The 24,602-nt window shown below is 52.0% G+C and overlaps 1 long non-coding RNA gene across 1 annotated transcript; it reads left to right on the forward strand.

The window, feature by feature from the left end:
- The first annotated feature begins 2,823 nt into the window (after positions 1–2,823).
- LOC121275154 lies at positions 2,824–23,129 on the forward strand. Its single transcript, XR_005942364.1, has 3 exons — positions 2,824–2,974; positions 6,778–6,813; positions 23,048–23,129. It is a non-coding gene; the product is annotated as an uncharacterized LOC121275154 (long non-coding RNA).
- The last annotated feature ends 1,473 nt before the right edge of the window (positions 23,130–24,602 follow it).

Raw genomic sequence — 24,602 nt, forward strand, 5'->3', positions numbered from 1 at the left:
GTCTCTCTCTTGTGTCAAAGGTTGTAGTCTCGCACTCATCAGGTCAATCAGAAGAAAAGCAATGTCATGGGGAAGCAACAACTTTATACTGTTTGGGAAGAGGGTGCTGATTGGTTGGCAAGTGGACTTGATTGGTTGCTGCATTGCCATAGGGAGCACACCAGTTGATGGTGAATGACAGTTAACTGCAAAGCATGGTTCAAAATTTAACACCGGGCGGCTTTAGCCTGACTGGTCAAGACATTGCCCCTGGGGAATGAACCAGCGAATGGCTGGTCACTTGCGTTGTTCGGCTGAAACAGGCACAACAGGCGCACGTGCTCTTCCTGTCTGCCAGGCACAGGGTCCCGTGCACTAATCTACGTAGCCTCCAGCACGCACAAGTGCACCGCACGGCGAGCCCGCCAGACAATCTCTTCAGTTTGGTTGTCGGCGTGATTCCTTCTCCGAGTGAGGATTGTTTGGTGAATGTAGCCCAGTCACGGTGTCACGTCGACTGTTGGGACACTTGTGTTTTGAGTTCAGGGCGGGGGTGGGGTGGCGCACATGGGCCTGTTGGCGACGGCCTGCACCCTGCTCGTTGCGAACAGCGGCTGGGGGACTGGATGCGACCCGCGTGGTCCTGATGGGATGTGCGTCCGGCACTGAGATACATTCGCCGCGTTATTCGCGTCCATCGGAGGGTGGAATGGAGAGGCGCAGCAGGGGTTGGGGTGTCATGTGGATTGTGCGCGATGGAGGGGGAGGGGGCTGCGGGGGAGGGGTGAGCGTCGGGTGAGTAAAGAGAGGGGGTGAGGGTGCACGGGCAGGAGGATGAGTTGCTGGTGGAGGGAGGATGTGGAACAACAAATAATTGTCTCTCTCTCTCTCTCTCTCTCTCCGTTTCCCTCCCTCCCTCCCCGCTCGCCTCCCCTCTCCCCTCCCTCCTCCCCTCCCTCCCTCCGTCTCTGTCCCCCTCCCTCCCTCTGTCCCCGTCCCTCCCTCCCTCTGTCCACCCCCTCCCTCTCTCTGTCCCTCCCTCCCTCTGTCCACCTCCCTCCCTCCCTCTGTCCACCTCCCTCCCTCCCTCTGTCCACCTCCCTCCCTCTGTCAACCTCCCTCCCTCTGTCAACCTCCCTCTCTCTGTCCCTCCCTCCCTCTGTCCCTCCCTCCCTCTGTCCCCCTCCCCCTCCCTCTGTCCCCCTCCCCCTCCCTCTGTCTACCTCCCTCCCTCTGTCCCTCCCTCCCTCTGTCCCTCCCTCCCTCTGTCCACCTCCCTCCCACTGTCCCTCCCTCCCACTGTCCCCCTCCCCCTCCCTACTGTCCACCTCCCTCCCTCCCTCTGTCCCTCCCCCTCCCTCTGTCCCCGTCCCTCCCTCTGTCCCTCCCTCCCTCCCTGTCCACCCCCCTACCTCCCTCTGTCCCTCCCCCTCCCTCTGTCCACCTCCCTCCCTCCCTCTGTCCACCTCCCTCCCTCCCTCTGTCCACCTCCCTCCCTCCCTGTCCACCCCCCTCCCTCCCTCTGTCCCTCCCTCCCTCTGTCCCTCCCTCCCTCTGTCCCTCCCTCCCTCTGTCCCTCCCTCCCTCTGTCCACCTCCCTCCCTCCCTCTGTCCACCTCCCTCCCTCCCTCTGTCCACCCCCCTCCCTCCCTCTGTCCCTCCCTCCCTCTGTCCCTCCCTCCCTCTGTCCACCTCCCTCCCTCCCTCTGTCCACCTCCCTCCCTCCCTCTGTCAACCTCCCTCCCTCTGTCAACCTCCCTCTCTCTGTCCCTCCCTCCCTCTGTCCCTCCTCCCTCTGTCCCCCTCCCCCTCCCTCTGTCCCCCTCCCCCTCCCTCTGTCTACCTCCCTCCCTCTGTCCCTCCCTCCCTCTGTCCCTCCCTCCCTCTGTCCCTCCCTCCCACTGTCCCCCTCCCCCTCCCTCTGTCCACCTCCCTCCCTCCCTCTGTCCACGTCCCTCCCCCTCCCTCTGTCCCCGTCCCTCCCTCCCTCTGTCCCCGTCCCTCCCTCCCTCTGTCCACCTCCCTCCCTCTCTCTGTCCCTCCCTCCCTCTGTCCACCTCCCTCCCTCCCTCTGTCAACCTCCCTCCCTCTGTCCCTCCCTCCCTCTGTCCCTCCCTCCCTCTGTCCCTCCCTCCCTCTGTCCCTCCCTCCCTCTGTCCACCTCCCTCCCTCCCTCTGTCCACCTCCCTCCCTCCCTCTGTCAACCTCCCTCCCTCTGTCCCTCCCTCCCTCTGTCCCTCCCTCCCTCTGTCCCTCCCTCCCTCTGTCCCTCCCTCCCTCTGTCCCTCCCTCCCTCTGTCCACCTCCCTCCCACCCTCTGTCCACCTCCCTCCCACCCTCTGTCCCTCCCTCCCTCTGTCCCTCCCTCCCTCTGTCCACCTCCCTCCCTCCCTCTGTCAACCTCCCTCCCTCTATCCCTCCCTCCCTCTGTCCCTCCCTCCCTCTGTCCCCCCTCCCTCTGTCCACCTCCCTCCCTCCCTCCCTCTGTCCACCTCCCTCCCTCCATGTCCCTCTCTTCCTCCCTCTCCCCCTCCCTCTGTCCACCCCTCCCCCTGTCCCTCCCTCCCTCCCTCTGTCTACCTCCCTCCCTCCACCTACCTCTCTTACTCCCTCTCCCCCCTCCCTCTGTCCCTCCCTCCCTCCCTCTGTCCACCTCCCTCCCTCCACCTCCCTCTCCTTCCCCCATCCCCCCTCCCTCCCTCCCTCTGTCCACCTCCCTCCCTCCACCTCCCTCTCTTCCTCCCTCTCCCCCCTCCCTCTGTCCCCCCTCCCTCCCTCTGTCCCTCTCCCTCCCTCTGCCTCTCCTTCCCTCTCTCGCATACCTCCGCCCGCCCCCCCCAGGGACCCCTTCACTATGCACAGACAGCATATGTCAGCCATGTTCGGGGGATTTGGAAATCCTCTTGGGTTTGACCCATTCCTGAGCATTACAGATGGACGGGCTGGCACTCCCCAGCTTCCAGGACCCCTTCAGCACAACCGCAGGATGCTTCAGGTGAGTAGTAGCACTCGATACTGACCCTCCGACAGTGCGGCCCTCCGACAGTGCGGCACTCCCTCATCACTGACCCTCCCACAGTGTGGCACTCCCTCAGTACTGACCCGCCGACAGTGCGGCTCTCCCTCATCACTGACCCTCCGACAGTGCGGCTCTCCCTCAGTACTGACCCGCCGACAGTGCGGCTCTCCCTCATCACTGACCCTCCGACAGTGCGGCTCTCCCTCAGCGCTGACCCTCCGACAGTGCGGCTCTCCCTCAGCACTGACCCTCCGACAGTGCGGCTCTCCTTCAGCACTGACCCTCCGACAGTGCGGCTCTCCCTCAGTGCTGACCCTCCGACAGTGCGGCTCTCCCTCAGCGCTGACCCTCCGACAGTGCGGCTCTCCCTCAGCACTGACCCTCCGACAGTGCGGCTCTCCTTCAGCACTGACCCTCCGACAGTGCGGCTCTCCCTCAGCGCTGACCCTCCGACAGTGCGGCTCTCCCTCAGCGCTGACCCTCCGACAGTGCGGCTCTCCCTCAGCACTGACCCTCTGACAGTGCGGCGCTCCCTCAGCACTGACCCTCCGACAGTGCGGCTCTCCCTCAGCACTTACCCTCTGACAGTGCGGCTCTCCCTCAGCACTGACCCTCCCACAGTGTGGCTCTCCCTCAGCACTGACCCTCCGACAGTGCGGCTCTCCCTCAGCACTGACCCTCCCACAATGTGGCTCTCCCTCAGCACTGACCCTCCGACAGTGCGGCACTCCCTCAGTACTGACCGTCTGACAGTGCGGCTCTCCCTCAGCACTGACCCTCCGACAGTGCGGCTCTCCCTCAGCACTGACCCTCCGACAGTGCGGCTCTCCCTCAGCACTGACCCTCCGACAGTGCGGCTCTCCTTCAGCACTGACCCTCCGACAGTGCGGCTCTCCCTCAGTGCTGACCCTCCGACAGTGCGGCTCTCCCTCAGCACTGACCCTCCGACAGTGCGGCTCTCCCTCAGCACTGACCCTCCGACAGTGCGGCTCTCCCTCAGCACTGACCCTCCGACAGTGCGGCTCTCCCTCAGCACTGACCCTCCGACAGTGCGGAGCTCCCTCAGCACTGACCCTCCGACTGTGCGGCTCTCCCTCAGCACTGACCCTCCGACAGTGCGGCTCTCCCTCAGCACTGACCCTCCGACAGTGCGGCTCTCCCTCAGCGCTGACCCTCCGACAGTGCGGCTCTCCCTCAGCACTGACCCTCCGACAGTGCGGCTCTCCCTCAGCACTGACCCTCCGACAGTGCGGCTCTCCCTCAGCACTGACCCTCTGACAGTGTCTTCGAGTGGCTCGGTGATTTGCTAAAGTGAAACTCCTGTGTAAGGAAGGAGCTGGGAGCCTGTGAGGTTAGCTAACTGCCCGTCACAGTGGATGTCGGTAGGTGAATGGAGTCCTGCTCCCTTGTTGATAGAAGGGTGTTCCTCCCTCCCATCGAGCAGGAAGCCCTTCAGGGTCCACACGCAGAGCGAGGGAGCACGTTCCCAACCCTCTGCACCACGTGGACCACTCTCCGCGTTCAGAGAAAGGGCCAGCGAGCAGGGAGACGGGGTTGGGGGATGGGGCTGTTCACCCCAGGACATGGGGAGGAGTGGGTGGGTGAGTGGAAGGGCTGTGGGTATACCTGCTCCTGGCACCAGCCCACCCAACCCCCCGGCGCAGTGAGCACCGTTGCGAGGAGCTGTGAGGGGCAGGGTGATTCACACTGCAGTCGACCAGCTGGACTGGCGCCCGGGCAGCACTGCTGGCAGGTTTGAAGTGTGGACGGTTCCTGAATCAAATAACTCGTCTAATGGTTCGTTTTTCTCGCTCCCTCCCTCTCTCCCACCTCTCGTCTCCCCCTTCCTCTCTCTCCTGTCTACCCCCCTCTCTCTCCCATCTACACCCCCTCTTTCTCGTCTATCCCTTCTCTCCCTCCCCCTCTCCCACCCCTTGTCTCCCCCCTCTCTCTCTCTCTCGTCTACCCCCCTCTCTCTCTCTCTCGTCTACCCCCCTCTCTCTCTCTCTCGTCTACCCCCTCTCTCTCTCTCGTCTACCCCCTCTCTCTCTCTCTCTCTCTCTCGTCTACCCCTCTCTCTCTGTCTCATCTCCCCCTCTGTCTCTCTCTCTGTCTCTCTCTCTCTCTGTCTCTCTCTCTGTCTCTCTCTCTGTCTCTCTCTCTCGTCTACCCCTCTCTCTCTGTCTCTCTCTCTCTATCTCTCTCTCTCTATCTCTCCCTCTCTGTCTCTCTCTCTCTTTGTCTCTGTCTCTCTGTCTCTGTCTCTCTCTCTCGCTTTCCCCCCTCTCTCGCTTTCCCCCCTCTCTCGCTTTCCCCCCCTCTCTCGCTTTCCCCCCCTCTCTCGCTTTCCCCCCCTCTCTCGCTTTCCCCCCCTCTCTCGCTTTCCCCCTCTCTCTCTCTTTCCCCCTCTCTATCTCTTTCCGCCTCTCTCTCTCTTCCCCCTTCTCTCTCTTTCCCCCTCTCTCTCTCTCTCTTTCCCGCCCTCTCTCTCTCTCTCTTTACCCCTCTCTCTCTCTCTCTCTCTCTTTCACCCTCTCTCTCACTTTCCCCCTCTCTCTCTCTTTCCCCCTCTCTCTCTCTCTTTCCCTCACTTTCTCTCTCTCTTTCCCCCACTCTCTCTTCCCCCCACTCTCTCTCTTCCCCCCTCTCTCTCTCTCTTTCCCCCTCTCTCTCTCTTTCCCCCTCTCTCTCTTTCCCCCCCCTCTCTCTTTCCCCCCCCTCTCTTTTCCCCCCTCTCTCACTCTTCTCCCCATCTCTCTCTCGCTTCTCCCCCTCTCTCTCTCGCTTTATCCCTCTCTCTCTCGCTTTATCCCTCTCTCTCTCTCTTTCTCCCCCTCTCTCTCTCTCTCTTTCTCCCTCTCTCTCTCTCTTTCCCCTCTCTCTCTCTCTTTCCCCTCTCTCTCTTTCTTTCCCCTCTCTCTCTCTTTCCCCTCTCTCTCTCTCTCTTTCCCCTCTCTCTCTCTCTCTTTCCCCTCTCTCTCTTTCTTTCCCCTCTCTCTCTCTCTTTCCCTCTCTCTCTCTCTCTCTTTCCCCCTCTCTCTCTCTTTCCCCTCTCTCTCTTTCCGCTCTCTCTCTTTCTTTCCCCTCTCTCTCTCTCTTTCCCTCTCTCTCTCTCTCTCTTTCCCCCTCTCTCTCTCTCTTTCCCCCTCTCTCTCTCTCTTTGCCCCTCTCTCTCTCTTCCCCCCCTCTCTCTCTCTCTTTCCCCCCCTCTCTCTCTCCTTTTCCCCCCCTCTCTCTCCTTTCCCCCCCTCTCTCTCCTTTCCCCCCCCCTCCCTTTCCCCCCTCTCTCTCCCTTTCCCCCCTCTCTCTCCCTTCCCCCCTCTCTCTCCCTTCCCCCCTCTCTCTCCCTTCCCCCTTCTCTCTCCCTTCCCCCCTCTCTCTCCCTTCCCCCATCTCTCTCCCTTCCCCCCTCTCTCTCCCTTCCCCCATCTCTCTCCCTTCCCCCCGTCTCTCTCTCTTCCCCCCGTCTCTCTCTCTTCCCCCCGTCTCTCTCTCTTCCCCCCGTCTCTCTCTCTTTCCCCCCGTCTCTCTCTTTCCCCCCGTCTCTCTCTCTTTCCCCCTCTCTCTCTCTCTTTCCCCCCGTCTCTCTCTCTTTCCCCCTCTCTCTCTCTCTTTCCCCCTCTCTCTCTCTTCCCCCCCTCTCTCTCTCTCTCTCTTTCCCCCTCTCTCTGTCTTTCCCCCTCTCTCTCTCTTCCTCTCACCCCCTTTCTCTCTCTTCCTCTCCCCACTTCGCTCTCTCTTTCTCTCCCCACCACACTCTCCCTGGATCTGGACAGCAGTCTCACGCCCTCACCCCATTTGGGATGTTCGGTATGGTGAGTATTTGAAATCTATTGACGGCTTTCTGGGTGCAATATTATACAGGGTAACAGATAGCTGGGAGAGAATCACATCAATGGGTACAGGGGGTTATATTATATACAGGGTAACAGATAGCTGGGATAGAGTCACATCGAGGGGTACAAGGGGTTATATTATATACAGGGTAACAGATAGCTGGGAGAGAGTCACATCGAGGGGTACAGGGGGTTATATTATATACAGGGTAACAGCTGGGAGAGAGACACATCGAGGGGTACAGGGGGTTATATTATATACAGGGTAACAGCTGGGAGAGAGACACATCGAGGGGTACAGGGGGTTATATTATATACAGGGTAACAGATAGCTGGGAGAGAGACACATCAAGGGGTACAAGGGGTTATATTATATACAGGGTAACAGATAGCTGGGAGAGAGTCACATCGAGGGGTACAGGGGGGTTATATTATATACAGGGTAACAGATAGCTGGGATAGAGTCACATCGAGGGGTACAGGGGGTTATATTATATACAGGGTAACAGATAGCTGGGAGAGAGACACATCGAGGGGTACAGGAGGTTATATTATATACAGGGTAACAGATAGCTGGGAGAGAGACACATCGAGGGGTACAGGGGGTTATATTATATACAGGGTAACAGATAGCTGGGAGAGAGACAAATCGAGGGTTACAGGGGGTTATATTATATACAGGGTAACAGATAGCTGGGAGAGAGACACATCGAGGGGTACAGGGGGTTATATTATATACAGGGTAACAGATAGCTGGGATAGAGTCACATCAAGGGGTACAGGGGGTTATATTATATACAGGGTAACAGATAGCTGGGATAGAGTCACATCGAGGGGTACAGGGGGTTATATTATATACAGGGTAACAGATAGCTGGGAGAGAGACACATCGAGGGGTACAGGGGGTTATATTATATACAGGGTAACAGATAGCTGGGATAGAGTCACATCAAGGGGTACAGGGGGTTATATTATATACAGGGTAACAGATAGCTGGGAGAGCGACACATCGAGGGGTACAGGGGTTATATTATATACAGGGTAACAGCTGGGAGAGAGTCACATCGAGGGGTACAAGAGGTTATATTATATACAGGGTAACAGATAGCTGGGAGAGAGTCACATCGAGGGGTACAAAGGGTTATATTATATACAGGGTAACAGATAGCTGGGAGAGAGTCACATTGAGGGGTACAAGGGGTTATATTATATACAGGGTAACAGATAACTGGGAGAGAGTCACATCGAGGGGTACAGGGGGTTATATTATATACAGGGTAACAGCTGGGAGAGAGTCACATCGAGGGGTACAGGGGGTTATATTATATACAGGGTAACAGGTAGCTGGGAGAGAGTCACATCGAGGGGTACAAAGGGTTATATTATATACAGGGTAACAGATAGCTGGGAGAGAGTCACATCGAGGGGTACAAAGGGTTATATTATATACAGGGTAACAGATAGCTGGGAGAGAGTCAATCGAGGGGTACAAGGGGTTATATTATGTACAGGGTAACAGATAGCTGGGATAGAGTCACATCAAGGGGTACAGGGGGTTATATTATATACAGGGTAACAGATAGCTTGGAGAGAGTCACATCGAGGGGTACAGGGGGGTTATATTATATACAGGGTAACAGATAGCTGGGAGAGAGTCACATCGAGTGGTACAGGGGGTTATATATACAGGGTAACAGCTGGGAGAGAGTCACATCGAGTGGTACAAGGGGTTATATTGTATACAGGGTAACAGATAGCTGGGAGAGAGACACATCGAGGGGTACAGGGGGTTATATTATATACAGGGTAACAGATAGCTGGGAGGGAGACACGTCGAGGGGTACAGGGAGTTATATTACATACAGTGTAACGCTGGGAGAGAGTCACATCAAGGGGTACAGGGGTGTATATTATATACAGGGTAACAGATAGCTGGGAGAGAGTCACATCGAGGGCTACAGGCGGTTATATTATATACAGGGTAACAGATAGCTGGGAGAGAGTCACATCGAGGGGTACAGCGGATTATATTTTTGTACAGGGTAACAGATAGCTGGGAGAGAGTCACATCAAGGGGTACAGGGGTGTATATTATATACAGGGTAACAGATAGCTGGGAGAGAGTCACATCGAGGGGTACAGGGGTGTATATTATATACAGGGTAACAGATAGCTGGGAGTGAGTCACATCGAGGGGTACAGGGGGTTATATTATATACAGGGTAACAGATAGCTGGGAGAGAGTCACATCGAGGGGTACAGGGGGTTATATTATATACAGGGTAACAGATAGCTGGGAGAGAGTCACATCGAGTGGTACAGGGGGTTATATATACAGGGTAACAGCTGGGAGAGAGTCACATCGAGTGGTACAAGGGGTTATATTGTATACAGGGTAACAGATAGCTGGGAGAGAGTCACATCGAGGGGTACAAAGGGTTATATTATATACAGGGTAACAGATAGCTGGGAGAGAGTCACATCGAGGGGTACAAGGGGTTATATTATATACAGGATAACAGATAGCTGGGAGAGAGTCACATCGAGGGGTACAAGGGGTTATATTATATACAGGGTAACAGATAGCTGGGATAGAGTCACATCAAGGGGTACAGGGGGTTATATTATATACAGGGTAACAGATAGCTGGGAGAGAGTCACATCTAGGGGTACAAGGGGTTATATTATATACAGGGTGACAGATAGCTGAGATAGAGTCACATCAAGGGGTACAGGGGGTTATATTATGTACAGGGTAACAGATAGCTGGGATAGAGTCACATCAAGGGGTACAGGGGATTATATTATATACAGGGTAACAGATAGCTGGGAGAGAGTCACATCGAGGGGTACAGGGGGTTTATATTATATACAGAGTAACAGATAGCTGGAGAGAGTCACATCGAGGGGTACAAGGGGTTATATTAAATACAGGGTAACAGATAGCTGGGAGAGAGTCACATCGAGGGGTACAAAGGGTTATATTATATACAGGGTAACAGATAGCTGGGAGAGAGTCACATCGAGGGGTACAAGGGGTTATATTATATACAGGGTAACAGATAGCTGGGAGAGAGTCACATCGAGTGGTACAGGGGGTTATATATACAGGGTAACAGCTGGGAGAGAGTCACATCGAGTGGTACAAGGGGTTATATTGTATACAGGGTAACAGATAGCTGGGAGAGAGTCACATCGAGGGGTACAAAGGGTTATATTATATACAGGGTAACAGATAGCTGGGAGAGAGTCACATCGAGGGGTACAAGGGGTTATATTATATACAGGATAACAGATAGCTGGGAGAGAGTCACATCGAGGGGTACAAGGGGTTATATTATATACAGGGTAACAGATAGCTGGGATAGAGTCACATCTAGGGGTACAGGGGGTTATATTATATACAGGGTAACAGATAGCTGGGAGAGAGTCACATCTAGGGGTACAAGGGGTTATATTATATACAGGGTGACAGATAGCTGAGATAGAGTCACATCAAGGGGTACAGGGGGTTATATTATATACAGGGTAACAGATAGCTGGGATAGAGTCACATCAAGGGGTACAGGGGATTATATTATATACAGGGTAACAGATAGCTGGGAGAGAGTCACATCGAGGGGTACAGGGGGTTTATATTATATACAGAGTAACAGATAGCTGGGAGAGAGTCACATCGAGGGGTACAAAGGGTTATATTATATACAGGGTAACAGATAGCTGGGAGAGAGTCACATTGAGGGGTACAAGGGGTTATATTATATACAGGGTAACAGATAACTGGGAGAGAGTCACATCGAGGGGTACAGGGGGTTATATTATATACAGGGTAACAGCTGGGAGAGAGTCACATCGAGGGGTACAGGGGGTTATATTATATACAGGGTAACAGGTAGCTGGGAGAGAGTCACATCGAGGGGTACAAAGGGTTATATTATATACAGGGTAACAGATAGCTGGGAGAGAGTCAATCGAGGGGTACAAGGGGTTATATTATGTACAGGGTAACAGATAGCTGGGATAGAGTCACATCAAGGGGTACAGGGGGTTATATTATATACAGGGTAACAGATAGCTGGGAGAGAGTCACATCGAGGGGTACAGGGGGGTTATATTATATACAGGGTAACAGATAGCTGGGAGAGAGTCACATCGAGTGGTACAGGGGGTTATATATACAGGGTAACAGCTGGGAGAGAGTCACATCGAGTGGTACAAGGGGTTATATTGTATACAGGGTAACAGATAGCTGGGAGAGAGTCACATCGAGGGGTACAAAGGGTTATATTATATACAGGGTAACAGATAGCTGGGATAGAGTCACATCGAGGGGTACAGGGCGTTATATTATATACAGGGTAACAGATAGCTGGGAGAAAGACACATCGAGGGGTACAGGGGGTTATATTATATACAGGGTAACAGATAGCTGGGAGAGAGTCACATCGAGGGGTACAGGGGGGTTATATTATATACAGGGTAACAGATAGCTGGGAGAGAGTCACATCGAGTGGTACAGGGGGTTATATGTACAGGGTAACAGCTGGGAGAGAGTCACATCGAGTGGTACAAGGGGTTATATTGTATACAGGGTAACAGATAGCTGGGAGAGAGACACATCGAGGGGTACAGGGGGTTATATTATATACAGGGTAACAGATAGCTGGGAGGGAGACACGTCGAGGGGTACAGGGAGTTATTATATACAGTGTAACGCTGGGAGAGAGTCACATCAAGGGGTACAGGGGTGTATATTATATACAGGGTAACAGATAGCTGGGAGAGAGTCACATCGAGGGCTACAGGCGGTTATATTATATACAGGGTAACAGATAGCTGGGAGAGAGACACATCGAGGGCTACAGGCAGTTATATTATATACAGGGTAACACTTAGCTGGGAGAGAGTCACATCGAGTGGTACAAGGGGTTATATTATATACAGGGTAACAGATAGCTGGGAGAGAGTCACATCGAGGGGTACAGCGGATTATATTTTTGTACAGGGTAACAGATAGCTGGGAGAGAGTCACATCGAGGGGTACAGCGGATTATATTTTTGTACAGGGTAACAGATAGCTGGGAGAGAGTCACATCAAGGGGTACAGGGGTGTATATTATATACAGGGTAACAGATAGCTGGGAGAGAGTCACATCGAGGGGTACAGGGGTGTATATTATATACAGGGTAACAGATAGCTGGGAGTGAGTCACATCGAGGGGTACAGGGGGTTATATTATATACAGGGTAACAGATAGCTGGGAGAGAGTCACATCGAGGGGTACAGGGGGTTATATTATATACAGGGTAACAGATAGCTGGGAGAGAGTCACATCGAGGGGTACAAGGGGTTATATTATATACAGGGTAACAGATAGCTGGGAGAGAGTCACATCGAGTGGTACAGGGGGTTATATATACAGGGTAACAGCTGGGAGAGAGTCACATAGAGTGGTACAAGGGGTTATATTGTATACAGGGTAACAGATAGCTGGGAGAGAGTCACATCGAGGGGTACAAAGGGTTATATTATATACAGGGTAACAGATAGCTGGGAGAGAGTCACATCGAGGGGTACAAGGGGTTATATTATATACAGGATAACAGATAGCTGGGAGAGAGTCACATCGAGGGGTACAAGGGGTTATATTATATACAGGGTAACAGATAGCTGGGATAGAGTCACATCAAGGGGTACAGGGGGTTATATTATATACAGGGTAACAGATAGCTGGGAGAGAGTCACATCTAGGGGTACAAGGGGTTATATTATATACAGGGTGACAGATAGCTGAGATAGAGTCACATCAAGGGGTACAGGGGGTTATATTATATACAGGGTAACAGATAGCTGGGATAGAGTCACATCAAGGGGTACAGGGGATTATATTATATACAGGGTAACAGATAGCTGGGAGAGAGTCACATCGAGGGGTACAGGGGGTTTATATTATATACAGAGTAACAGATAGCTGGGAGAGAGTCACATCGAGGGGTACAAGGGGTTATATTAAATACAGGGTAACAGATAGCTGGGAGAGAGTCACATCGAGGGGTACAAAGGGTTATATTATATACAGGGTAACAGATAGCTGGGAGAGAGTCACATTGAGGGGTACAAGGGGTTATATTATATACAGGGTAACAGATAACTGGGAGAGAGTCACATCGAGGGGTACAGGGGGTTATATTATATACAGGGTAACAGCTGGGAGAGAGTCACATCGAGGGGTACAGGGGGTTATATTATATACAGGGTAACAGGTAGCTGGGAGAGAGTCACATCGAGGGGTACAAAGGGTTATATTATATACAGGGTAACAGATAGCTGGGAGAGAGTCACATCGAGGGGTACAAAGGGTTATATTATATACAGGGTAACAGATAGCTGGGAGAGAGTCACATCGAGTGGTACAGGGGGTTATATATACAGGGTAACAGCTGGGAGAGAGTCACATCGAGTGGTACAAGGGGTTATATTGTATACAGGGTAACAGATAGCTGGGAGAGAGACACATCGAGGGGTACAGGGGGTTATATTATATACAGGGTAACAGATAGCTGGGAGGGAGACACGTCGAGGGGTACAGGGAGTTATATTACATACAGTGTAACGCTGGGAGAGAGTCACATCAAGAGGTACAGGGGTGTATATTATGTACAGGGTAACAGATAGCTGGGAGAGACACATCGAGGGCTACAGGCAGTTATATTATATACAGGGTAACAGATAGCTGGGAGAGAGTCACATCGAGTGGTACAAGGGGTTATGTTATATACAGGGTAACAGATAGCTGGGAGAGAGTCACATCGAGGGGTACAGCGGATTATATTTTTGTACAGGGTAACAGATAGCTGGGAGAGAGTCACATCGAGGGGTACAGCGGATTATATTTTTGTACAGGGTAACAGATAGCTGGGAGAGAGTCACATCAAGGGGTACAGGGGTGTATATTATATACAGGGTAACAGATAGCTGGGAGAGAGTCACATCGAGGGGTACAGGGGTGTATATTATATACAGGGTAACAGATAGCTGGGAGTGAGTCACATCGAGGGGTACAGGGGGTTATATTATATACAGGGTAACAGATAGCTGGGAGAGAGTCACATCGAGGGGTACAGGGGGTTATATTATATACAGGGTAACAGATAGCTGGGAGAGAGTCACATCGAGGGGTACAGGGGGTTATATTATATACAGGGTAACAGCTGGGAGAGAGTCACGTCGAGGGGTACAGGGGGGTTATATTATATACAGGGTAACAGATAGCTGGGAGAGAGTCACATCGAGTGGTACAGGGGGTTATATATACAGGGTAACAGCTGGGAGAGAGTCACATCGAGGGGTACAAGGGGTTATATTGTATACAGGGTAACAGATAGCTGGGAGAGAGTCACATTGAGGGGTACAAGGGGTTATATTATATACAGGGTAACAGATAGCTGAGATAGAGTCACATCAAGGGGTACAGGGGGTTATATTATATACAGGGTAACAGATAGCTGGGATAGAGTCACATCAAGGGGTACAGGGGATTATATTATATACAGGGTAACAGATAGCTGGGAGAGAGTCACATCGAGGGGTACAGGGGGTTTATATTATATACAGAGTAACAGATAGCTGGGAGAGAGTCACATCGAGGGGTACAAGGGGTTATATTAAATACAGGGTAACAGATAGCTGGGAGAGAGTCACATCGAGGGGTACAAAGGGTTATATTATATACAGGGTAACAGATAGCTGGGAGAGAGTCACATTGAGGGGTACAAGGGGTTATATTATATACAGGGTAACAGATAACTGGGAGAGAGTCACATCGAGGGGTACAGGGGGTTATATTATATACAGGGTAACAGCTGGGAGAGAGTCACATCGAGGGGTACAGGGGGTTATATTATATACAGGGTAACAGGTAGCTGGGAGAGAGTCACATCGAGGGGTACAAAGGGTTATATTATATACAGGGTAACAGATAGCTGGGAGAGAGTCACATCGAGGGGTACAAAGGGTTATATTATATACAGGGTAACAGATAGCTGGGAGAGAGTCACATCGAGTGGTACAGGGGGTTATATATACAGGGTAACAGCTGGGAGAGAGTCACATCGAGTGGTACAAGGGGTTATATTGTATACAGGGTAACAGATAGCTGGGAGAGAGACACATCGAGGGGTACAGGGGGTTATATTATATACAGGGTAACAGATAGCTGGGAGGGAGACACGTCGAGGGGTACAGGGAGTTATATTACATACAGTGTAACGCTGGGAGAGAGTCACATCAAGAGGTACAGGGGTGTATATTATGTACAGGGTAACAGATAGCTGGGAGAGACACATCGAGGGCTACAGGCAGTTATATTATATACAGGGTAACAGATAGCTGGGAGAGAGTCACATCGAGTGGTACAAGGGGTTATGTTATATACAGGGTAACAGATAGCTGGGAGAGAGTCACATCGAGGGGTACAGCGGATTATATTTTTGTACAGGGTAACAGATAGCTGGGAGAGAGTCACATCGAGGGGTACAGGGGGTTATATTATATACAGGGTAACAGCTGGGAGAGAGTCACGTCGAGGGGTACAGGGGGGTTATATTATATACAGGGTAACAGATAGCTGGGAGAGAGTCACATCGAGTGGTACAGGGGGTTATATATACAAGGTAACAGCTGGGAGAGAGTCACATCGAGGGGTACAAGGGGTTATATTGTATACAGGGTAACAGATAGCTGGGAGAGAGTCACATTGAGGGGTACAAGGGGTTATATTATATACAGGGTAACAGATAGCTGGGATAGAGTCACATCGAGGGGTACAGGGAGTTATATTATATACAGGGTAACAGATAGCTGGGAGAGAGTCACATCGAGGGGTACAGGGGGTTATATTATATACAGGGTAACAGATAGCTGGGAGAGAGTCACATCGAGGGGTACAGGGGGTTATATTATATACAGGGTAACAGATAGCTGGGAGAGAGTCACATCGAGGGGTACAGGAGGTTATATTATATACAGGGTAACAGATAGCTGGGAGAGAGTCACATCGAGTGGTACAGGGGGTTATATATACAGGGTAACAGCTGGGAGAGAGTCACATCGAGTGGTACAAGGGGTTATATTGTATACAGGGTAACAGATAGCTGGGAGAGAGTCACATCGAGGGGTACAAAGGGTTATATTATATACAGGGTAACAGATAGCTGGGAGAGAGTCACATCGAGGGGTACAAGGGGTTATATTATATACAGGGTAACAGATAGCTGGGAGAGAGTCACATCGAGGGGTACAAGGTGTTATATTATATACAGGGTAACAGATAGCTGGGAGAGAGTCACATCGAGTGGTACAGGGGGTTATATATACAGGGTAACAGCTGGGAGAGAGTCACATCGAGTGGTACAAGGGGTTATATTGTATACAGGGTAACAGATAGCTGGGAGAGAGTCACATCGAGGGGTACAAAGGGTTATATTATATACAGCGTAACAGATAGCTGGGAGAGAGTCACATCGAGGGGTACAAGGGGTTATATTATATACAGGGTAACAGATAGCTGGGAGAGAGTCACATCGAGGGGTACAAGGGGTTATATTATATACAGGGTAACAGATAGCTGGGATAGAGTCACATCAAGGGGTACAGGGGGTTATATTATATACCGGGTAACAGATAGCTGGGAGAGAGTCACATCTAGGGGTACAAGGGGTTATATTATATACAGGGTAACAGATAGCTGGGATAGAGTCACATCAAGGGGTACAGGGGGTTATATACAGGGTAACAGATATCTGGGATAGAGTCACATCAAGGGGTACAGGGGATTATATTATATACAGGGTAACAGATAGCTGGGAGAGAGTCACATCGAGGGGTACAGGGGGTTTATATTATATACAGAGTAACAGATAGCTGGGAGAGAGTCACATCGAGTGGTACAGGGGGTTATATATACAGGGTAACAGCTGGGAGAGAGTCACATCGAGTGGTACAAGGGGTTATATTGTATACAGGGTAACAGATAGCTGGGAGAGAGTCACATCGAGGGGTACAGGGGGTTATATTATATACAGGGTCACAGATAGCTGGGAGAGAGTCACATCGAGGGGTACAGGGGTTTATATTATCTCCAGGGTAACAGATAACTGGGAGAGAGTCACATCGAGGGGTACAGGGGGTTATATATACAGGGTAACAGCTGGGAGAGAGTCACATCGAGGGGTACAGGGGGTTATATTATATACAGGGTAACAGATAGCTGGGATAGAGTCACATCGAGGGGTACAGGGGGTTTATATTATATACAGAGTAACAGATAGCTGGGAGAGAGTCACATCGAGTGGTACAAGGGGTTATATTATATACAGGGTAACAGATAGCTGGGAGAGAGTCACATCGAGGGGTACAAGGGGTATATTATATACAGGGTAACAGATAGCTGGGAGAGAGTCACATCGAGCGGTACAGGGGGTTATATTATATACAGGGTAACAGATAGCTGGGAGAGAGTCACATCGAGGGGTACAGGGGGTTATATTATATACAGGGTAACTGATAGCTGGGAGAGAGTCACATCGAGGGGTACAGGGGGTTATATATACAGGGTAACAGATAGCTGGGAGAGAGTCACATCGAGGGGTACAGGGGGTTATATTATATACAGGGTAACAGATAGCTGGGATAGAGTCACATCGAGGGGTACAGGGGGTTATATTATATGCAAGGTAACAGATAGCTGGGAGAGAGTCACATCGAGGGGTACAGGGGGTTATATTATATACAGGGTAACAGATAGCTGGGAGAGAGTCACATCGAGGGGTACAGGAGGTTATATTATATACAGGGTAACAGATAGCTGGGAGAGAGTCACATCGAGTGGTACAGGGGGTTATATATACAGGGTAACAGCTGGGAGAGAGTCACATCGAGTGGTACAAGGGGTTATATTGTATACAGGGTAACAGATAGCTGGGAGAGAGTCACATCGAGGGGTACAAAGGGTTATATTATATACAGGGTAACAGATAGCTGGGAGAGAGTCACATCGAGGGGTACAAGGGGTTATATTATATACAGGGTAACAGATAGCTGGGAGAGAGTCACATCGAGGGGTACAAGGGGTTATATTATATACAGGGTAACAGATAGCTGGGAGAGAGTCACATCGAGTGGTACAGGGGGTTATATATACAGGGTAACAGCTGGGAGAGAGTCACATCGAGTGGTACAAGGGGTTATATTGTATACAGGGTAACAGATAGCTGGGAGAGAGTCACATCGAGGGGTACAAAGGGTTATATTATATACAGGGTAACAGATAGCTGGGAGAGAGTCGCATCGAGGGGTACAAGGGGTTATATTATATACAGGGTAACATATAGCTGGGAGAGAGTCACATCGAGGGGTACAAGGGGTTATATTATATACAGGGTAACAGATAGCTGGGATAGAGTCACATCAAGGGGTACAGGGGGTTATATTATATACCGGGTAACAGATAGCTGGGAGAGAGTCACATCTAGGGGTACAAGGGGTTATATTATATACAGGGTAACCGATAGCTGGGATAGAGTCACATCACGGGGTACAGGGGGTTATATTATATACAGGGTAACAGATATCTGGGATAGAGTCACATCAAGGGGTACAGGGGATTATATTATATACAGGGTAACAGATAGCTGGGAGAGAGTCACATCGAGGGGTACAGGGGGTTTATATTATATACAGAGTAACAGATAGCTGGGAGAGAGTCACATCGAGTGGTACAGGGGGTTATATATACAGGGTAACAGCTGGGAGAGAGTCACATCGAGTGGTACAAGGGGTTATATTGTATACAGGGTAACAGATAGCTGGGTGAGAGTCACATCGAGGGGTACAGGGGGTTATATTATATACAGGGTCACAGATAGCTGGGAGAGAGTCACATCGAGGGGTACAGGGGTTTATATTATATACAGGGTAACAGATAACTGGGAGAGAGTCACATCGAGGGGTACAGGGGGTTATATATACAGGGTAACAGCTGGGAGAGAGTCACATCGAGGGGTACAGGGGGTTATATTATATACAGGGTAACAGATAGCTGGGATAGAGTCACATCGAGGGGTACAGGGGGTTTATATTATATACAGAGTAACAGATAGCTGGGAGAGAGTCACATCGAGGGGTACGGGGGGTTATATTATATACAGGGTAACAGATAGCATGGAGAGAGTCACATCGAGGGGTACAGGGGGCTATATTATATACAGGGTAACAGATAGCTGGGAGCGAGTCACATCGAGGGGTACAAGGGGTTATATTATATACAGGGTAACAGATAGCTGGGATAGAGTCACATCAAGGGGTACAGGGGGTTATATTATATACAGGGTATCAGATAGTTGGGAGAGAGTCACATCTAGGGGTACAAGGGGTTATATTATATACAGGGTGACAGATAGCTGGGATAGAGTCACATCAAGGGGTACAGGGGGTTATATTATATACAGGGTAACAGATAGCTGGGATAGAGTCACATCAAGGGGTACAGGGGATTATATTATATACAGGGTAACAGATAGCTGGGAGAGAGTCACATCGAGGGGTACAGGGGGTTTATATTATATACAGGGTAACAGATAGCTGGGAGAGAGTCACATTGAGGGGTACAAGGGGTTATATTATATACAGGGTAACAGATAGCTGGGAGAGAGTCACATCGAGGGGTACAAGGGGTTATATTATATACAGGGTAACAGCTGGGAGAGAGTCACATCGAGTTGTACAAGGGGTTATATTGTATACAGGGTAACAGATAGCTGGGAGAGAGTCACATCGAGGGGTACAGGTGGTTATATTATATACAGGGTAACAGATAGCTGGGAGAGAGTCACATCGAGGGGTACAGGGGGTTATATTATATACAGGGTAACAGATAGATGGGAGAGAGTCACATCGAGGGGTACAGGGGTTTATATTATATACAGGGTAACAGATAGCTGGGAGAGAGTCACATCGAGGGGTACAGGGGGTTATATTATATACAGGGTAACAGATAACTGGGAGAGAGTCACATCGAGGGGTACAGGGGGGTTATATTATATACAGGGTAACAGATAGCTGGGAGAGAGTCACATCGAGGGGTACAGGGGGTTATATTATATACAGGGTAACAGATAGCTGGGAGAGCGACACATCGAGGGGTACAGGGGGTTATATTATATACAGGGTAACAGATAGCTGGGAGAGAGTCACATCGAGGGGTACAGGGGGTTATATTATATACAGGGTAACAGATAGCTGGGAGAGAGTCACATCGAGGGGTACAAGGGGTTATATTATATACAGGGTAACAGATAGCTGGGAGAGAGTCACATCGAGGGGTACAAGGGGTTATATTATATACAGGGTAACAGATAGCTGGGAGAGAGTCACATTAAGGGGTACAGGGGATTATATTATATACAGGGTAACAGATAGCTGGGAGAGAGTCACATCGAGGGGTACAGGGGGTTTATATTATATACAGAGTAACAGATAGCTGGGAGAGAGTCACATCGAGGGGTACAAGGGGTTATATATACAGGGTAACAGCTGGGAGAGAGTCACATCGAGGGGTACAGGGGGTTATATTATATACAGGGTAACAGATAGCTGGGAGAGAGTCACATCGAGGGGTACAGGGGGTTATATTATATACAGGGTAACAGATAGCTGGGAGAGAGTCACATCGAGGGGTACAGGGGGTTATATTGTATACAGAATAACAGATAGCTGGGAGAGAGTCACATCGAGGGGTACAGCGGGTTATATTATATACAGGGTAACAGATAGCTGGGTGAGAGACACATCGAGGGGTACAGGTGGGTTATATTATATACAGGGTAACAGATAGCTGGGAGAGCGACACATCGAGGGGTACAGGGGGTTATATTATATACAGGGTAACTGATAGCTGGGAGAGAGTCACATCGAGGGGTACAGGGGGTTATATATACAGGGTAACAGATAGCTGGGAGAGAGTCACATCGAGGGGTACAGGGGGTTATATTATATACAGGGTAACAGATAGCTGGGAGAGCGACACATCGAGGGGTACAGGGGGTTATATTATATACAGGGTAACTGATAGCTGGGAGAGAGTCACATCGAGGGGTACAGGGGGTTATATATACAGGGTAACAGATAGCTGGGAGAGAGTCACATCGAGGGGTACAGGGGGTTATATTATATACAGGGTAACAGATAGCTGGGAGAGAGTCACATCGAGGGGTACAGGGGGTTATATTATATACAGGGTAACAGATAGATGGGAGAGAGTCACATCGAGGGGTACAGGGGTTTATATTATATACAGGGTAACAGATAGCTGGGAGAGAGTCACATCGAGGGGTACAGGGGGTTATATTATATACAGGGTAACAGATAACTGGGAGAGAGTCACATCGAGGGGTACAGGGGGGTTATATTATATACAGGGTAACAGATAGCTGGGAGAGAGTCACATCGAGTGGTACAGGGGGTTATATATACAGGGTAACAGCTGGGAGAGAGTCACATCGAGGGGTACAAGGGGTTATATTGTATACAGGGTAACAGATAGCTGGGAGAGAGTCACATTGAGGGGTACAAGGGGTTATATTATATACAGGGTAACAGATAGCTGGGAGAGAGTCACATCGAGGGGTACAGGGGGTTATATTATATACAGGGTAACAGATAGCTGGGAGAGAGTCACATCGAGGGGTACAGGGGGTTATATTATATACAGGGTAACAGATAGCTGGGAGAGAGACACATCGAGGGGTACAGGGGGTTATATTATATACAGGGTAACAGATAGCTGGGAGAGAGTCACATTGAGGGGTACAAGGGGTTATATTATATACAGGGTAACAGATAGCTGGGAGAGAGTCACATCGAGGGGTACAGGGGGTTATATTATATACAGGGTAACAGATAGCTGGGAGAGAGTCACATCGAGGGGTACAGGGGGTTATATTATATACAGGGTAACAGATAGCTGGGAGAGAGACACATCGAGGGGTACAGGGGGTTATATTATATACAGGGTAACAGATAGCTGGGAGAGAGTCACATCGAGGGGTACAGGGGGTTATATATACAGGGTAACAGATAGCTGGGAGAGAGACACATCGAGGGGTACAGGGGGTTATATTATATACAGGGTAACAGATAGCTGGGAGAAAGTCACATCGAGCGGTACAGGGGGTTATATTATATACAGGGTAACAGATAGCTGGGAGAGAGACACATCGAGGGGTACAGGGGGTTATATTATATACAGGGTAACAGATAGCTGGGAGAAAGTCACATCGAGCGGTACAGGGGGTTATATTATATACAGGGTAACAGATAGCTGGGAGAGAGACACATCGAGGGGTACAGGGGGTTATATTATATACAGGGTAACTGATAGATGGGAGGGAGTCACATCGAGGGGTACAGAGGGGTTATATTATATACAGGGTAACAGCTGGGAGAGAGTCACATCGAGGGGTACAGGGGGTTATATATACAGGGTAACAGATAGCTGGGAGAGAGTCACATCGAGGGGTACAGGGGGTTATATTATATACAGGGTAACAGATAGCTGGGAGAGAGACACATCGAGGGGTACAGGGGGTTATATTATATTCAGGGTAACAGATAGCTGGGAGAGAGTCACATCGAGGGGTACAGGGGGTTATATATACAGGGTAACAGCTGAGAAAGAGTCACATCGAGGGGTACAGGGGGTTATATATACAGGGTAACAGCTGAGAAAGAGTCACATCGAGGGGTACAGGGGGTTATATTATATTCAGGGTAACAGATAGCTGGGAGAGAGTCACATCGAGGGGTACAGGGGGTTATATATACAGGGTAACAGCTGAGAAAGAGTCACATCGAGGGGTACAGGGGGTTATATATACAGGGTAACAGCTGAGAAAGAGTCACATCGAGGGGTACAGGGGGTTATATTATATCCAGGGTAAACGCCGGGAGAGAGTCACGTCGAATTTTAATTGCAATAATTGTTCTGTAAAATGTTAATCTCAGCCTCTGTGTCTCTTTTGTTCCTCCGCCCCGACCCTTCTTCGCTCCTCCACCCCATCCCTGTGTCCTTCTCCCTCCCTCCCTCCCTCCCTGTCTCCCTCCACCCCCCCGCCCCCCTCCCCCCCACCGCCCACTCTCTGCTGTGTCTCCCTCCAGGGTCGAGGAGGTTTCGGTGATATGTTTGGGATGATGAACAGCATGTTCACCAACATCAACTCGCTCATGGATAACGTGGTGAGTGGCTGGCTCCGTTCGGGAGGGCGGGGGGTTGTGGGGGTGGTGGTGGTGGTGGAGGAGTGAGTCCGTTCGGGGAGCGGGTCTATTTGGGGAGTGGGGGGGGTGGGGTGGAGGGGTGGGGGTGGGTCCATCCTGACGTTCCCCCCCTCCCCCTCCCCCCCGCAAACCCCTGACGTTCCCCCCTCCCCCTCTGGAAGCCCCGATGGTGCTGCTGCTGATGCTGTGGGACACAGCCACCCCTCCCCACATTGTGCAGCAACCCCCCCCCCCACCCCCCAACAACAGCCGTCTGGAGGGGGAGGGAGCAGGAGTGCCCTGGGTGTGGGGGTAGGGGAGTGTGGGATGGTGGGGGGTGTGGGGGGGGGGGTGCTCGGGGTGTAGGGGTGTGGGAGGTGGTGGGGGGAGTGCTCGGGGTGGGGGGGTAGGCGTGTGGGAGGTGGTGGGGGGAGTGCTCGGGGTGGGGGGGGTAAGGGTGAGGGGAGTGCTGGGGGTGGGGGGGGTAAGGGTGGGGGGAGTGCTGGGGGTGGGGGGAGTGCTGGGGGTGGGGGGGTAAGGGTGAGGGGAGTGCTGGGGGGTGGGGGGGGTAAGGGTGGGGGGAGTGCTGGGGGTGGGGGGGTTAAGGGTGAGGGGGAGTGCTGGGGGTGGGGGGGGGGTAAGGGTGGGGGGGGGTGCTGGGGGTGGGGGGGAGTGCTGGGGGTGGGGGGGGTAAGGGTGGGGGGAGTGCTGGGGGTGGGGGGGGTAAGGGTGAGGGGAGTGCTGGGGGTGGGGGGGGTAAGGGTGGGGGGAGTGCTGGGGGTGGGGGGGGGGTAAGGGGTGGGGGGGAGTGCTGGGGGTGGGGGGGGTAAGGGGTGGGGGGAGTGCTGGGGGGTGGGGGGGGGTAAGGGTGAGGGGAGTGCTGGGGGTGGGGGGGGGGTAAGGGTGGGGGGAGTGCCGGGGGTGGGGGGAGTGCTGGGGGTGGGGGGGGTAAGGGGTGGGGGGGAGTGCTGGGGGGTGGGGGGGTTAGGGGTGGGGGGAGTGCTGGGGGTGGGGGGAGTGCTGGGGTGGGGGGAGTGCTGGGGGTGGGGGTGAGTGCCGGGGGTGGGGGGAGTGCCCGGGGTGGGGGGAGTGCCGGGGGTGGGGGGTTAGGGGTGGGGGGGAGTGCTGGGGGTGGGGGGGAGTGCTGGGGGTGGGGGGGGTGCTGGGGGTGGGGGGAGTGCTGGGGGTGGGGGGAGTGCTGGGGGTGGGGGGGAGTGCTGGGGGTGGGGGGGTGATGGGGTGGGGGGGGGTAAGGGTGGGGGGGGGTGCTGGGGGGGTGGGGGGAGTGCTGGGGGTGGGGGGAGTGCTGGGGGTGGGGGAGGTAAGGGTGGGGGGAGTGCTGGGGGTGGGGTGAGTGCTGGGGGTGGGGGAGGTAAGGGTGGGGGGAGTGCTGGGGGTGGGGGGAGTGCTGGGGGTGGGGGGAGTGCTGGGGGTGGGGGGGGGATTGCTGGGGGTGGGG

Source organism: Carcharodon carcharias, unplaced genomic scaffold (genome assembly GCF_017639515.1).
Source record: "Carcharodon carcharias isolate sCarCar2 unplaced genomic scaffold, sCarCar2.pri scaffold_1099_ctg1, whole genome shotgun sequence".
NCBI classification, from domain to species: domain Eukaryota; kingdom Metazoa; phylum Chordata; class Chondrichthyes; order Lamniformes; family Lamnidae; genus Carcharodon; species Carcharodon carcharias.